The sequence below is a fragment of the Nansenia antarctica genome (genome assembly GCF_963989245.1).
Source record: "Nansenia antarctica genome assembly, chromosome: 1".
Taxonomy (NCBI): Eukaryota; Metazoa; Chordata; class Actinopteri; order Argentiniformes; family Microstomatidae; genus Nansenia; species Nansenia antarctica.
Window position 1 is genome coordinate 27,703,148 of NC_137674.1, and position 14,600 is coordinate 27,717,747.

Genomic DNA, 14,600 nt, shown 5'->3' on the forward strand with positions numbered 1-14,600 from the left:
TGTTTTGCAACATTGGCAGACTAATCAAATCTGTGTGTGTGTGTGTGTGTGTGTGTGTGTCTGTGACAGACAGATGTTTGGTGTAACTTGTTGTCTGTTGCCTGTGCTGTCTAGCTGATGATGGACTTCCCAAAGTGTTAGAAGAACACAAGAGAACATTCCTCCACAGGGTTCCAGTTGGTCTCAGCCTGTTCATGCCGTGAGCTCACAGTCACCGTCTCATGTCAAGCCTGAGTGCATTCAGTTCACTAACGATTGAGAGGTTTTTATTTACTTGGGAGAGAGAGGCAGAGGAAGAGGTCAGGTTCTCGCCATGTGTTGACTCTCTCTCTGTGTGTGTGTGTGTGTGTGTGTGTGTGTGTGTGTGTGTGTGTGTGTGTGTGAGTGACTCATCCTACGACACCTTGAGGAGGGTGGCAGGTTGCCAGGGTGATTCCCGCCGGAGCCTTGGCCTTGGTCTTGCTGACCTTGCAGCTATTAGACCTGAGAGGAGGTTATCATGCCACATCATGTTCTCAGCTGAGAGAGCAGCATGGAGCCTACAGCAGTGTTCAACATAGAGCAGTGTTCAACATACAGCAGTGTTCAACACACAGCAGTGTTCAACACACAGCAGTGTTCAACACACAGCAGTGTTCAACATAGAGCAGTGTTCAACACACAACAGTGTTCAACATAGAGCAGTGTTCAACATACAGCAGTGTTCATTCTATGGCAGCATGGAGCCTACATAAGCTGAAAGACATAGTCTAACAGCATTCATTCTACAGCAACATTCATTCTATAGCAACATTCATTCTATAGCAACATTCATTCTATAGAAACATTCATTCTATAGCAACATTCATTCTATAGAAACATTCATTCTATGGCAGCATTCTAGGCTAGGGTCGGCTGTGGCTCTGGAGGTAGAGCTGCCGTCTAATGATCGCAAGATCGGCGGTTCGAACCCCGACTGGCCACATGTCGAAGTGTCCTTGGGCAAGACACTGAACCCCAAATTGCTCCCAGTGAGCGGGCCGGCCGGCGCTTTGCATGGTAGCTTACCGCCATTGGTGTGTGAGTGTGAATGGGTGAATGAGAGGCCGTTGTAAAGCGCTTTGGATAAAGGCGATATATAAGTGCAGTCCATTTACCATTTAGCATGGAGCCTACATAAGCTGAAAGACATACTCTAACAGCATTCATTCTATAGAAACATTCATTCTATAGCAGCATTCATTCTATAGCAACATTCATTCTATAGCAACATTCATTCTATAGAAACATTAATTCTATAGCAACATTAATTCTATAGCAGCATTCATTCTATAGCAGCATTCATTCTATAGAAACATTAATTCTATTATATAGCAACATTAATTCTATAGAAACATTAATTCTATTATATAGCAACATTCATTCTATGGCAGCATTGAGCCTACATCAGCATTCAGCCCAGTTTCTCAACAGGTATTTCCGGGTCACAAGAGGACAACATTAATCGTGTACCTCACTATCTGTTTGTGGTGGTCCTGAAGTGGTGTCACCCTGTTCCATTAGCGGGACGGGAGGTGGGCCTTTTGATGAATGCTCCTGTGTGTAATTAGCTATCATACCAGCATGTCCTTTCAGCTCCCCAGATCACACAAATTAATTCATGCACCTTGCAAATCCATTTGATTATAAATTACCCTCCTCCGGTGCCTTCATCTGCTCAGCGGCCAGTCCCAGCTGTGAAGAGAGAGAGAGAGAGAGAGAGAGAGAGAGAGAGAGAGGATGTAAGAGACAGAGAGAGAGAGACAGGGAGAGAGGGAGACAGTGGGAGAAGGAGGATGTGAGAGAGAGGGAGACGGTGAGGGAGACGGTGGGAGAGGGAGGTTGTGAAAGACTGAGAGAGATAGAGATGGGGAGAGGGAGACAGGGGGAGGGAGACCGTGGGAGAGGGAGGATGTGAGAGACTGAGAGATAGAGAGGGAGACAGGGGGAGGGAGACCGTGGGAGAGGGAGGGTGTGTGAGAGATGGAGAGAGAGAGAGAGCAGGGGAGAGATATAGACAGACAGGGGGAGAGGCATCATAAAAACATATAACAAAGAAGAATAACATCAATATAACATCACAGAACATAACAAAGGAGAAAAATATCAACATGCATAACAACAAATAACATAAAAAATAAATAAGAACAAAATAAAAGTCGGCAATGCTCACGGCCTCAGTTTTTGGTGAGTATCACAAAACACATAACCAAAAAGAGAACCACAGATTTGACACACAACAACAAATAACAGACTCAAAATGCTCAATTAGGAGTACCTGTGTGTGTGTCTACGTTTGTATGTATGTGCATTGGAGCACACACACACACACACACACACACACACACACACACACACACACACACACACAGAGTCAACACGTGGTGAGAACCTGACCTCTCCCTCTGCCTCTCTCCAAGGTAATGAAACCTCTCAATCGTTACTGAACTGAATGCAAGAAGAGAGAGAGAGAGAGAGAGAGAGAGAGCAGGGGAGAAAGTGAGAAAGTGAGAGTGGGGGATAGAGAGAGCTGGGGGGATAGAGAGAGAGAGGGAGGGAGGGAGAGGGGGAGAGAGAGGGGGAGAGACAGGGGGAGGGAGAGGGGGAGAGAGAGGGGGAGAGACAGGGGGAGAGAGAGAGAGGATGTGAGAGAGAGGGAGACGGGGGAGGGAGACGGTGGGAGAGGGAGGTTGTGAAAGACTGAGAGAGATAGAGATGGGGAGAGGGAGACAGGGGGAGAGAGACAGTGGGAGAGGGAGGATGTGAGAGATAGAGAGAGGGAGACAGGGGGAGGGAGACCGTGGGAGAGGGAGGATGTGAGAGACTGAGGGAGACAGGGGGAGGGAGACCGTGGGAGAGGGAGGGTGTGTGAGAGAGATGGAGAGAGAGAGAGCAGGGGAGAGATATAGACAGACAGGGGGAGAGGAGAGAGAAGAGGAGACTCTGATCAGTCATCTAACACACAGATGCAGGACTGAGAGTGTGATAATTCCTAACATCCTCTCTGGTTACGGTTCTGTGGAGGAAAGTACACACAGGTTCTGTGGAGGGAAGAGAGCTGGTTACGCTTCTGTAGACTAGACAACGCCAAGACTGACTGATTGATTGAGAGGTAACAGGAGAGCTTCAGACAGGCTGTGTGTAGAGGCTGGCAGGGACTGGACCCCAGAGAGAGAGGCTGAGGGGCTGGACCCCAGAGAGAGGCTGAGGGGCTGGACCCCAGAGAGAGGCTGAGGGACTAGACCCCAGAGAGGCTGAGGGACTAGACCCCAGAGAGGCTGAGGGACTAGACCCCAGAGAGAGAGGCTGAGGGACTGGACCCCAGAGAGAGAGGCTGAGGGACTGGACCCCAGAGAGAGGCTGAGGGGCTGGACCCCAGAGAGCGGCTGAGGGACTAGACCCCAGAGAGGCTGAGGGACTAGACCCCAGAGAGGCTGAGGGACTGGACCCCAGAGAGAGGCTCAGGGTCTGGACCCCAGAGAGGCTGAGGGACTAGACCCCAGAGAGGCTCAGGGACTGGACCCCAGAGAGAGGCTCAGGGACTGGACCCCAGAGAGAGGCTCAGGGTCTGGACCCCAGAGAGGCTGAGGGACTGGACCCCAGAGAGGCTGAGGGACTGGACCCCAGAGAGAGAGGCTGAGGGACTGGACCCCAGAGAGAGAGACTGAGGGACTGGACCCCAGAGAGAGAGGCTGAGGGACTGGACCCCAGAGAGAGAGGCTAAGGGACTGGACACCAGAAAGGCTGAGGGACTGTGTGTGTGTGTGTGTGTGTGTGTGTGTGTGTGTGTGTGTGTGTAGGTGGCCGTCATGTCCGCTTGTTTACGTTCAGCAACAGTTGTGTTCTACTGGCGATGGAGGAATGCACGTCTGAATATGGATTTGATGGTCACACTAGGGATGGACGGTTTTTCGGTTAAACCGAAAACCGGGGTTTATAAAAATAGAAACGGTTTTTTATCAAAACCGTCTGAAACCGTTTTTTTTTTTTTTTTTTTTTTTTTTTTTTTAGAAGAATAAAATAGAATAAGAATAAAACTGGAACATGTCACATGTTTGTCGTGTGTGAAAATAACAATGATACAGTCTGAATCTGCCGCGCAATGAGTGAGAGGTTTGGTCAGTTGTGAAGAATAACTGAGGATTAATATCTAATTGGGATTATATTTAAGGGTAACGAATCACTCTATGGGAAAGATAGTTGCCTTCAGTTATTGGTAGATAGGAAAGTTTTTTTTACAATTACTCGCTTACATTTAATAAGATCATTTTCGCTGCTCTCTGTAAAGCGCATTGGGTCACTTTTGTGAGAAATGCGCTATAGAAATAAAATGTGATTTGATTTGATATCAATCAATCAATCAAACTTTATTTATGTTCTATAGCACAAATCATGCATTGAATGTAACTCCAAGTGCAGTATTTACTAAACCACAATATAATAAAACAAGAGCTATACGGATCAAGAGTGTTTGTGCACAGCGCCACTGTGTGTGAAGGCGCTACTGAAAGTGATGACAGAACGCATGTCTCAGAAGATACGCGGTCACTTAGTGACGCAAAGGTAGTTCTGTATTTATCTCTATCTGTATTAGTACATTTATTTTGAAAGCTCTATTTTGACAGCTCTACCATGGGCACTTTTATTTTGATGGGGCATTCTTTGTTGATTGACTTACGACAGTTCAGGACGAGTCAGTCTCGCGGCATGTGGTTTTTATGAAAAGCTTTAAGTATGTTCACTGCATAATTCTAAGTCTAATATTTCAGTGATTATTGAGCAGTATTCAAATATTTAAATACATTGAGCAGCAGCTGAAACTTTGTCTAAGAACCAAGATATTGAGAAAGCAGTTCATTCAATGAAGACGCTGTTCCAAGAGATGATCTTCCGTGCAGGCGTGCACCCTGGATCAGTGGAGCTGGTGTGTTAAGTGTTCATGTGTTTTCATGTATGGTGTAGCTTACAAAAGTCTGCCTTTCCACTTATATTTGTGAAACTAAGTAGCCTAAATGTGTTGCGACTGTGCTTACGGTGTTTTAATGGTGTTCGACATGAGTGTATTGTAGCAGTAGGGCTCAATTATTTGAAATTGGCGATCTTTTTTTTCATTTATTTTTTTCAAATTTTTTTTTTTTTTTTTTTTTTACTGTATTTTTCGGTTAACCGGAAAACCGCGGTTTTACTCTCTGACGGTTTTTCGGTTTCAATAATTGGAAACCGTCCATCCCTAGGTCACACACACACACACACACACACACACTGACTGACGGACGGACGGACGAATGGATGGACAGTAACACACACACACACACACACACACACTCTGACAGACAGATGGACAGTAACACACACACACTCTCTGACAGACAGATGGACAGTAACATACACACACACACGGCAGCTCCTGGATTTGATGGTCACACACTGACTGACGGACAGACGGACAGACGAATGGACGGACAGTAACACACGCACACACACACGCACACACTCACACACACTCTGACAGACAGATGGACAGTAACACACACACACACACACACATACACACACACACAGATGGACAGTAACATACACACACACACACACACACACGGCAGCTCCTCTCCTATCGTATGACAGCTGATGAGTGGAGTGTTTCCTGTCTGTCAGTGTTTCCTGTGTAGTGAAACCAGAGAAGGTTGCATGGCTGATCCACATAGACGACAGTATCTCCTCCTTCCTCCATCCCTCCCTCCCTCAGCCCAGCACTCCATCCCTCCCTCCCTCAGCCCAGCACTCCATCCCTCCCTCCCTCAGCCCAGCACTCCATCCATCCCTCCCTCAGCCCAGCACTCCATCCCTCCCTCCCTCAGCCCAGCACTCCATCCCTCCCTCCCTCCCTCCCTCTCTGATCACTACTGCTCCCTCCATTCTGTGTCCTTCTCTCTATTATACAGGGTTCCCGCGCTCGTCTTAAAAAGCCTTAAAGTCTAAAATCCAACAATCCAATCCACAAGGCCTAAAAAGGTCTCACATTTCAGTTATTCAGGCAAAAAATTAGGTGCTAGGTCTTAAAAATGAGATCCTGCAAGGAAATTAGTCCGACCACGTCTATTTATGCGGAAATGAATCAAGCTGTTGAAACTGGACTTGTAGATTTCAGCAGGTTGGCTACTTGAAAAGATCTTGGTTCAAAAAAGATTGAACAATGAGCACCCCTGATATAGTCGAAACTGGCAACTGTTTTTTTTGTTTTTGGTAATCTGATCACAAAGTGACACTACAGTTTATTAGCGGGTTCTAGGGCATCAAAATTGCATTTCCTTGAAACTGCGTTCACTGATAGCGTGTATGTGTAATTATGTGTATTTCTATATATTATGCTTACCCAATCTAAAAGCTCACGGCACGTGCCTGGTATATACAGTTATGAGCTATGTATATGAGCTATACAGTTATGAGCTATACATTGAGGTAGCCATGTAATGTATGGTACAGATGTAGTGGCTATATTAAAGGAGTCATGTGCAATGTGCAAAAATATGGTATTTGTAAACAGCAGTAGTAGTAAAGGGTAATTGAGTGTTCACATTGACCAGGGGTGTGTGTGTGTGTGTGTGTGTGTGTGTGTGTGTGTGTGTGTGTGCTGTAGTGTAAAGGCTAAATTGGGTTGACCGCAGTGGCAGTGGGTGGGGGCTGGGGGGTGGGGGGGTTACTGAGAGTGGCTCTGGGCCTGAGAGACATCAGCCATCTCCCCAGTCCCACAGAGAGATGACTAGGCTGACCCAGCAGGCTAACGCACACAGAATGAGCACCAGGATGGGACGCCTGGGAGAGATGCTACCAATCATGTAGTTCTTTATTGAGCGGTTACTGCAGACCAGTCATGACCTCAGCGTCAGGGGGTGACTACATGATTGGTCGCGACACTTAAATCGCCTGTGACCACTTTAATTAATATTTTGAGGTCAGAGGATTTGTAGGAGGAATTGGACCCCCTGCATAGTCCGTCCGTCCCCCCCCCCCCCATAGTACACCCCCCCCTCCCCTCCACGTGTGAGCCACACATAGCTTCATAACTCCTCATCCTTCCTTCAGACCTCTCCACTAGGAGGCTGCTGGAGGTAGAATTGTATGGACCAGGTTCATACCGGTCCTGTCTGTCTGACCAGGTCCATATACCTGTCCGTCTGTCTGTCTGTCTGACCAGGTCCATATACCTGCCCTGTCTGTCTGACAAGGTCCATATACCTGTCTGTCTGACCAGGCAGACAGATAGGCAGACAGATAGCAGGCAGGTAGACAGACAGACAGACAGGCAGGCAGACAGGCAGGCAGGCAGGTACGCAGACAGGCAGGCAGACAGGCAGAGAGGCAGGCAGGCAAGCAAGCAGGCAAGCAGGCAGACAGGCAGGGAGGCAGGCAGGCAGGCAGGCAGGCAGGCAGAGAGACAGGCAGGCAGGCAGGCAGGCAGAGAGACAGGCAGGCAGAGAGACAGGCAGGCACTTACAGATGTCAGCACCTCTGGAGACCTGCCCGTGATTATGCAACAGTCAGTGGCAGAAGGGGGGGGGGGGGGGTGTGGGGTTAATAATTCTTAGACAATGGCACACATTCCAGTGTGAGAGGCGTGGCCAGCAGAGAACAGTGAACCATGTCCTTTTGGCACGGTAGGGAGGGGGAGAGGGAGGGAGAGAGAGAGAGCGGGGCGGGGGGAGGAGGAGGGAGAGAGGGGGCCTTTGGCTTACCTTCAGCTAATCTGGGTGTGACCTGTGGAACGCTCTCGCCTGGACTGCATAGAGGCGTGTGATAACACAACCTGCAGCTCTGCAGCTAGATAACAACCCATAGAACCCACCCTAGCTTCCAGCAGCTAGCCTGTAGCAGCTAGCCTGTAGCAGCTAGTCTGTAGCAGCTAGTCTGTAGCAGCTAGCCTGTAGCAGCTAGCCTCCAGCAGATAGTCTGTAGCAGCTAGTCTGTAGCAGCTAGTCTGTAGCAGCTAGTCTGTAGCAGCTAGTCTGTAGCAGCTAGTCTGTAGCAGCTAGTCTGTAGCAGCTAGTCTGTAGCAGCTAGTCTGTAGCAGCTAGTCTGTAGCAGCTAGTCTGTAGCAGCTAGCCTGTAGCAGCTAGCCTGTAGCAGCTAGTCTGTAGCAGCTAGTCTGTAGCAGCTAGTCTGTAGCAGCTAGTCTGTAGCAGCTAGTCTGTAGCAGCTAGTCTGTAGCAGCTAGCCTGTAGCAGCTAGCCTGTAGCAGCTAGCCTGTAGCAGCTAGCCTGTAGCAGCTAGCCTGTAGCAGCTAGTCTGTAGCATCTAGTCTGTAGCAGCTAGCCTGTAGCAGCCAGATAGACGCTATCTGAAGAAGTTGTCTGTCTATAGCTAGCTAGCCTATAGAAGCTAGCCTACAGTACAATGCCTTCTGCTGGATATTTGAATGAATGAATTAATGAATGAATGGTCTTTATTGTCATTGATATAGTACAGGTACCAAACAACGAAATTTGGGAGGGGGGGCTCCCCTGGTGCTAATAAAGAAAACTAAAAACAAGAAGGGAAAAGAGCTGGTTTACATAAATAAAGGCTATGTACACTATCCACTATACTATACTATACAAATAAAACACTGTGCTGTACTCTATGCTATGCTATACCTATTCTAACATTTCCTATCTCTGAACCTTATGTACCCGATTGTCATATTGCACATAGTATTATTGCACATTCATTTAAAGTGTCGCAGTTTGCAGGTTTGAAATGTTCACAGTTGTGTTTCAGTGTTGCACTTGATTTCAATCTAGTAGCTGCCATCAAATTGTCTAGATTGTCCAGGGCCTAGAACCTAGGTCTTTGCTGTGTTCAGGGCCTGAATGGCCCTGGGGTAGAAGCTGAGCTTCAGTCTGTTTGTCCTTGCGAACATGGTCCTGAACCGCCTGTTCGAGGGCGAGCCGAGCAAAGTGTTCGTACCCAGTCTCTGGAGATCTTGGAGGTCTTGTTCGTACCAAGTCTCTGGAGATCTTGGAGGCCTTCCTGAGGCAGCGTGTGTTGTACAGCTCTTCCAGAGAGGGGGAGGGGGGCGCCGGTGATCTTCTGGGCCGATCTCACGACTCTCTGTAGCGCATTCCTCTCTGCGGCTGTGCAGCTGGAGAACCAGATGCAGATGCAGTAGGTGAGGATGCTCTCCACTGCGCAGCGGTAGAAGGTCACCAGCATCTCCTGTCCGATGTGGTCTTTCCTGAGGACTCTCAGGAAGTAGAGCCGCTGTTGTGCCTTCTTGATGATGGCTGCTGTGTTGATCTTCCAGGACAGGTCATCCTGTATGTGCAACCCCAGGAATCGGAGGGTTGAGACTCTCTCCACGCTCCCTCCATCGACGAGCAGGGGCTGGACCTCTGATTTTTTCTCCTGAAGTCCACGATGATTTCCTGGGTCTTTGACTGGTTCAGCAGCAGGTTGTTAACCTTGCACAGCTTGCCCAGCTGCTCCACCTCATCCCTGTACGCCGCCTCGTCCCCCCCCCCGAGATGCAGCCCACCACGGTGGTGTCGTCTGCAAACTTTACGATGGAGTTGCTGGGATGGACGGGGGTGAAGTCGTAGGTGTAGAGGTTGTAGAGGATGGGGCTTAGCACGCAGCCCTGGGGGGACCCAGTGCTGAGTCTGAGGGCTGTGGAGGTGTGGGAGCCCACCCGCACCCTCTGGGGGCGGTCAGACAGGAAGTCCTTGATCCATGCACATATAGAGTGTGATAGTCCCAGGTCTAGTAGTTTGGTCACTAGCCTGTCTGGAAGGATGTGTTGAAGGCAGAGCTGAAGTCCACAAAGATTTAACATAGTGTTCTGTGGTCTCTATTGCAGGACGTGGCTTAGCTGGGCTGGGAAACCAGCCCAGAACTGTTTACTGCAGTGTTGAGGAGGTATTTGAGGTTTATATGGTCCTGAGGTATTTATACTGACGTTTTGAGGTTGTATATGATTCTGAGAGGTATTTATTGAAGTTTTGAGGTTGGATAATCCTGTGGTAGACTATTTATGAACGTTTTGAGATTGTATGCTGTCTGATGAGAAACTACTAAAGTTATGGAATTGAAAGAAAAAAAAAGTATTGTGTTCCTTCAGGGATTACCAGTTGCCTGGTTACAGGGTGGCGTTAGTTATCCTTTAACCATGCATGCCACAATGAATGCCTGAACGCTATTGGCTGAGCTTGAATGCCTTAACGCCATTGGCTTACCTTGATTAATAGATGTCTTAGAGGCGTTAGAGCAATTGTGTCGCTGAGGCTGTTTTTAGTGTGTGTGTGTGTGTGTGTGTGTTGTGTGTGTGTGTGTGTGTGTGTGTGTGTGTGTGTGCGTGTGTGTGTGTGCGTGTGTGTGTGTGTGTGTGTGTGTGTGTGTAACTGGGCCACTTGAATCAGCCATGCAAGGCTAATGAGAAATGTGTGGAACTTGCTACCTTCCAGGTGCTGGTCCCTGGCATAGCTAACAACACCCACACACCCACACACACACCACATGTGCAACACACACACACGCGTACACTATACACACACACACACACCTCAAGATTCCAGCCCTGACCGCACACAGCAGGGGGGGAAGAGGGAGGGAGAGGGAGAGGGAGAGGAGAGGGAGAGAGAGAGAGAGAGAGAGAGAGAGAGAGAAGAGAGATGAGAGAGAGAGAGAGAGAGAGAGAGAGAGAGAGAGAGAGAGAGAGAGAGAGGAGAGAGAGAGAGAGGAGAGAGAGAGAGAGAGAGAGAGAGAGAGAGAGAGAGAGAGAGAGAGAGAGAGAGAGAGAGAGAGAGAGAGAGAGAGAGAGAGGGAGAGGGAGAGGGAGAGGGAGAGGGAGAGGGAGAGGGGAGGGAGAGGGAGGGAGGGAGGGAGAGAGAGAGAGAGAGAGAGAGAGAGAGAGAGAGAGAGAGAGAGAGAGAGAGAGAGAGAGAGAGAGAGAGAGAGAGAGAGAGAGAGAGAGAGAGAGAGAGAGAGAGAGAGAGAGAGGAGATGAGAGAGAGAGAGAGAGAGAGAGAGAGAGAGAGAGAGAGAGAGAGAGAGAGAGGGAGAGGGAGAGGGAGAGGGAGAGGGAGAGGGAGAGGGAGAGGGAGAGGGAGAGGGAGAGGGAGAGAGAGAGAGAGAGAGAGAGAGAGAGAGAGAGAGATGCTGCAGGGAGAGAGTGATAAACTAGTTTAGGGAAGAGAAACATGCTCCAAGTGATTTATCCGATGAGTCATTTTTGTTATTAGTTTCACAACAGAATCCAGCCTCCTCAGTTAGAGTCTATTCAGATGTCCCTTGTCTTCATCATTGGTTCATTATTGCAAAACAAAAGGAGTGGAATGAAAATCACCTCAAATAGCCTGCCCAAACCAACCACGACTATCGCTGCGATTGTCTGTCTAAACCTGCGGTGGTTGTCTGTCTAAACTTGTAGTGGTTGTCTGTCTAAACTTGTAGTGGTTGTCTGTCTAAACTTGTAGTGGTTGTTTATCTAAACCTACAGTGGTTGTCTGTTTAAACTTGTAGTGGTTGTTTGTCTAAACTTGTAGTGGTTGTTTGTCTAAACTTGTAGTGGTTGTTTGTCTAAACTTGTAGTGGTTGTCTGTCTAAACTTGTAGTGGTTGTCTGTTTAAACTTGTAGTGGTTGTCTGTCTAAACTTGTAGTGGTTGTCTTTCTAAACTTGTAGTGGTTGTCGGTCTAAACTTGTAGTGGTTGTCTGTCTAAACTTGTAGTGGTTGTCTGTCTAAACTTGTAGTGGTTGTTTGTCTAAACTTGTAGTGGTTGTCTGTCTAAACTTGTAGTGGTTGTTTGTCTAAACTTGTAGTGGTTGTCTGTCTAAACGTGTAGTGGTTGTTTGTCTAAACTTGTAGTGGTTGTTTGTCTAAACTTGTAGTGGTTGTCTTTCTAAACTTGTAGTGGTTGTCTGTCTAAACGTGTAGTGGTTGTCTGTCTAAACGTGTAGTGGTTGTCTGTCTAAACTTGTAGTGGTTGTCTTTCTAAACTTGTAGTGGTTGTCTGTCTAAACGTGTAGTGGTTGTCTGTCTAAACTTGTAGTGGTTGTTTGTCTAAACGTGTAGTGGTTGTCTGTTTAAACTTGTAGTGGTTGTCTGTTTAAACTTGTAGTGGTTGTCTGTCTAAACTTGTAGTGGTTGTCTTTCTAAACTTGTAGTGGTTGTCTGTCTAAACGTGTAGTGGTTGTCTGTCTAAACTTGTAGTGGTTGTTTGTCTAAACCTACAGTGGTTGTCTGTCTAAACTTGTAGTGGTTGTCGGTCTAAACTTGTAGTGGTTGTCTGTTTAAACTTGTAGTGGTTGTCTGTCTAAACTTGTAGTGGTTGTCTGTTTAAACTTGTAGTGGTTGTCGGTCTAAACTTGTAGTGGTTGTCTGTTTAAACCTGTAGTGGTTGTCTGTTTAAACCTGTAGTGGTTGTTTGTCTAAACTTGTAGTGGTTGTCTGTTTAAACTTGTAGTGGTTGTCTGTCTAAACTTGTAGTGGTTGTCTTTCTAAACTTGTAGTGGTTGTCGGTCTAAACTTGTAGTGGTTGTCGGTCTAAACTTGTAGTGGTTGTCTGTCTAAACTTGTAGTGGTTGTCTGTCTAAACGTGTAGTGGTTGTCTGTCTAAACTTGTAGTGGTTGTCTGTCTAAACTTGTAGTGGTTGTCTGTTTAAACTTGTAGTGGTTGTCTGTCTAAACTTGTAGTGGTTGTCTGTCTAAACTTGTAGTGGTTGTCTGTTTAAACTTGTAGTGGTTGTCTGTTTAAACTTGTAGTGGTTGTCTGTTTAAACTTGTAGTGGTTGTTTGTCTAAACTTGTAGTGGTTGTCTGTCTAAACTTGTAGTGGTTGTTTGTCTAAACTTGTAGTGGTTGTTTGTCTAAACTTGTAGTGGTTGTCTGTTTAAACTTGTAGTGGTTGTCGGTCTAAACTTGTAGTGGTTGTCTGTTTAAACTTGTAGTGGTTGTCGGTGGTTGTCTGTTTAAACATGTAGTGGTTGTCTGTCTAAAATTGTAGTGGTTGTCTGTCTAAACTTGTAGTGGTTGTCGGTCTAAACTTGTAGTGGTTGTCTGTTTAAACTTGTAGTGGTTGTCTGTTTAAACCTATAGTGGTTGTCTAAGGGTATAGCTAGCGAAACGACGATGAAACGCAATTTCAGGGTCGATCTGATCTCTGGCTACACAAGTATTTTCTCATCGTCGTGCTAAAGAATCTCTGGCCACATGGAATCGCGTATTCAGGTACACTGGGTATGCACATACTGGTAGACCCAGCAAAGTATTCAAATATAATTGAGACAGTACCGTAAAATAATAGAAATTCATTCATTTTCATTGATTAGTAGTAATGTCAACTCCCGCAGTCCCGATCAATTTCCTCTCCACTTAGCTACATTACGTCTGCATCCAAGATATGGCATGCATACGTTATTAATCTGTGTAAACTTAGGTTGCATGAAAAGAGCTGATGCATAATCAACTTTATGATAATTGTTGAAGTGCCTCTCGCTAAGATGTTTCTAAGTTGATCAATAATATCACAGCACTTGTTTATCTAGTGTAGGCTATTTATAGCACAAGTCTTGTGTTGAATGGTTGGGTCATCTGTTTCATTCAATTTCATTCATTCATTAGTAATGAAAACTCCCGCAGTCCCAATCAATCTCCTCTCCACTTCCATTATGTCTTCGTCCAAGATATGGCATACATAAGTTATTAATCTGTTTAACTTAACGTTTGCAATTCTGTTGTTCAAAGAATAAAACTGGAACATGTACAGGGTATCCGCGGTGTCTTGAAAAGTATTAAAAGTTGATAAATCAATTTTGGGAAAATCAAGACCCTTAATAAGTATTAAAAAGTCTTATCACGATTTTATGAGGTCTTGAATTTTGTAGGTATTTTTCTGAATTAGACTCTGTCCAAAGAGTTTGAGTCCTAAACACTTTTAGTAAAAGTTTGTGAATTTATTAGTTTTATTAAAAAACAAAAATTCTGTTGTATGATAGTGGTCTAGTCTATTGCAAACTAAAACTATTAAGTTAAAGGTGTCACTGATGTAAACGGTTACAGCTTAAAGTGGCGGTGAGGTCTGGAAAAATATTGACAAGGTGGTCTTTAAAAAGTCTTAGAAAGGTATTGAAATTAACCTCAAGATTCCTGTATATACCCTGATGTATCACAAAAAAAAAAATGAATGAGTGAAAAATGAATCTGTAGCGCAATGCTCATACCGGTACATCAATCAATCACACTTTATTTATATAACATAAATCATGGATTGAACATTTGGTCATCGGCTGGTTTCGGCATTGTTGTCAACATACACTGACGGATCTCAGGATTGGTGTAATGTGTTCAAATTTTTTGTTTTTTGTTAGGACCCTAGCATACCATTTTGGATGAGCTGCAATTTACGAACAGCTCCTTTAGATAGGCCTGTTAGTGGAATATCGATCAGCTCACTCCTATAAACCCCAGGCTGACTTGATTGGCTCCCATCATTGTGTTTACCGGACCTGATGGCCTGATGTGTTCTTGGTGATGAGGCGGTTGCCCTGGAGACATCATTAGTCATTAATCCTGTTACTAGCGTAAACTCTTGATTTGTAGAGGAGACACTTT

General features: G+C 46.1%; 1 protein-coding gene across 1 annotated transcript in view; it reads left to right on the top strand.

Annotated features, from left to right (window-relative positions):
• rps6ka1 (ribosomal protein S6 kinase a, polypeptide 1) overlaps positions 1 to 14,600 on the top strand; it is a gene marked incomplete at both ends in the record, with an annotated part of 48,554 nt that overhangs the window by 274 nt on the left and 33,680 nt on the right. The gene's annotated exons all lie outside the window — the stretch shown is intronic.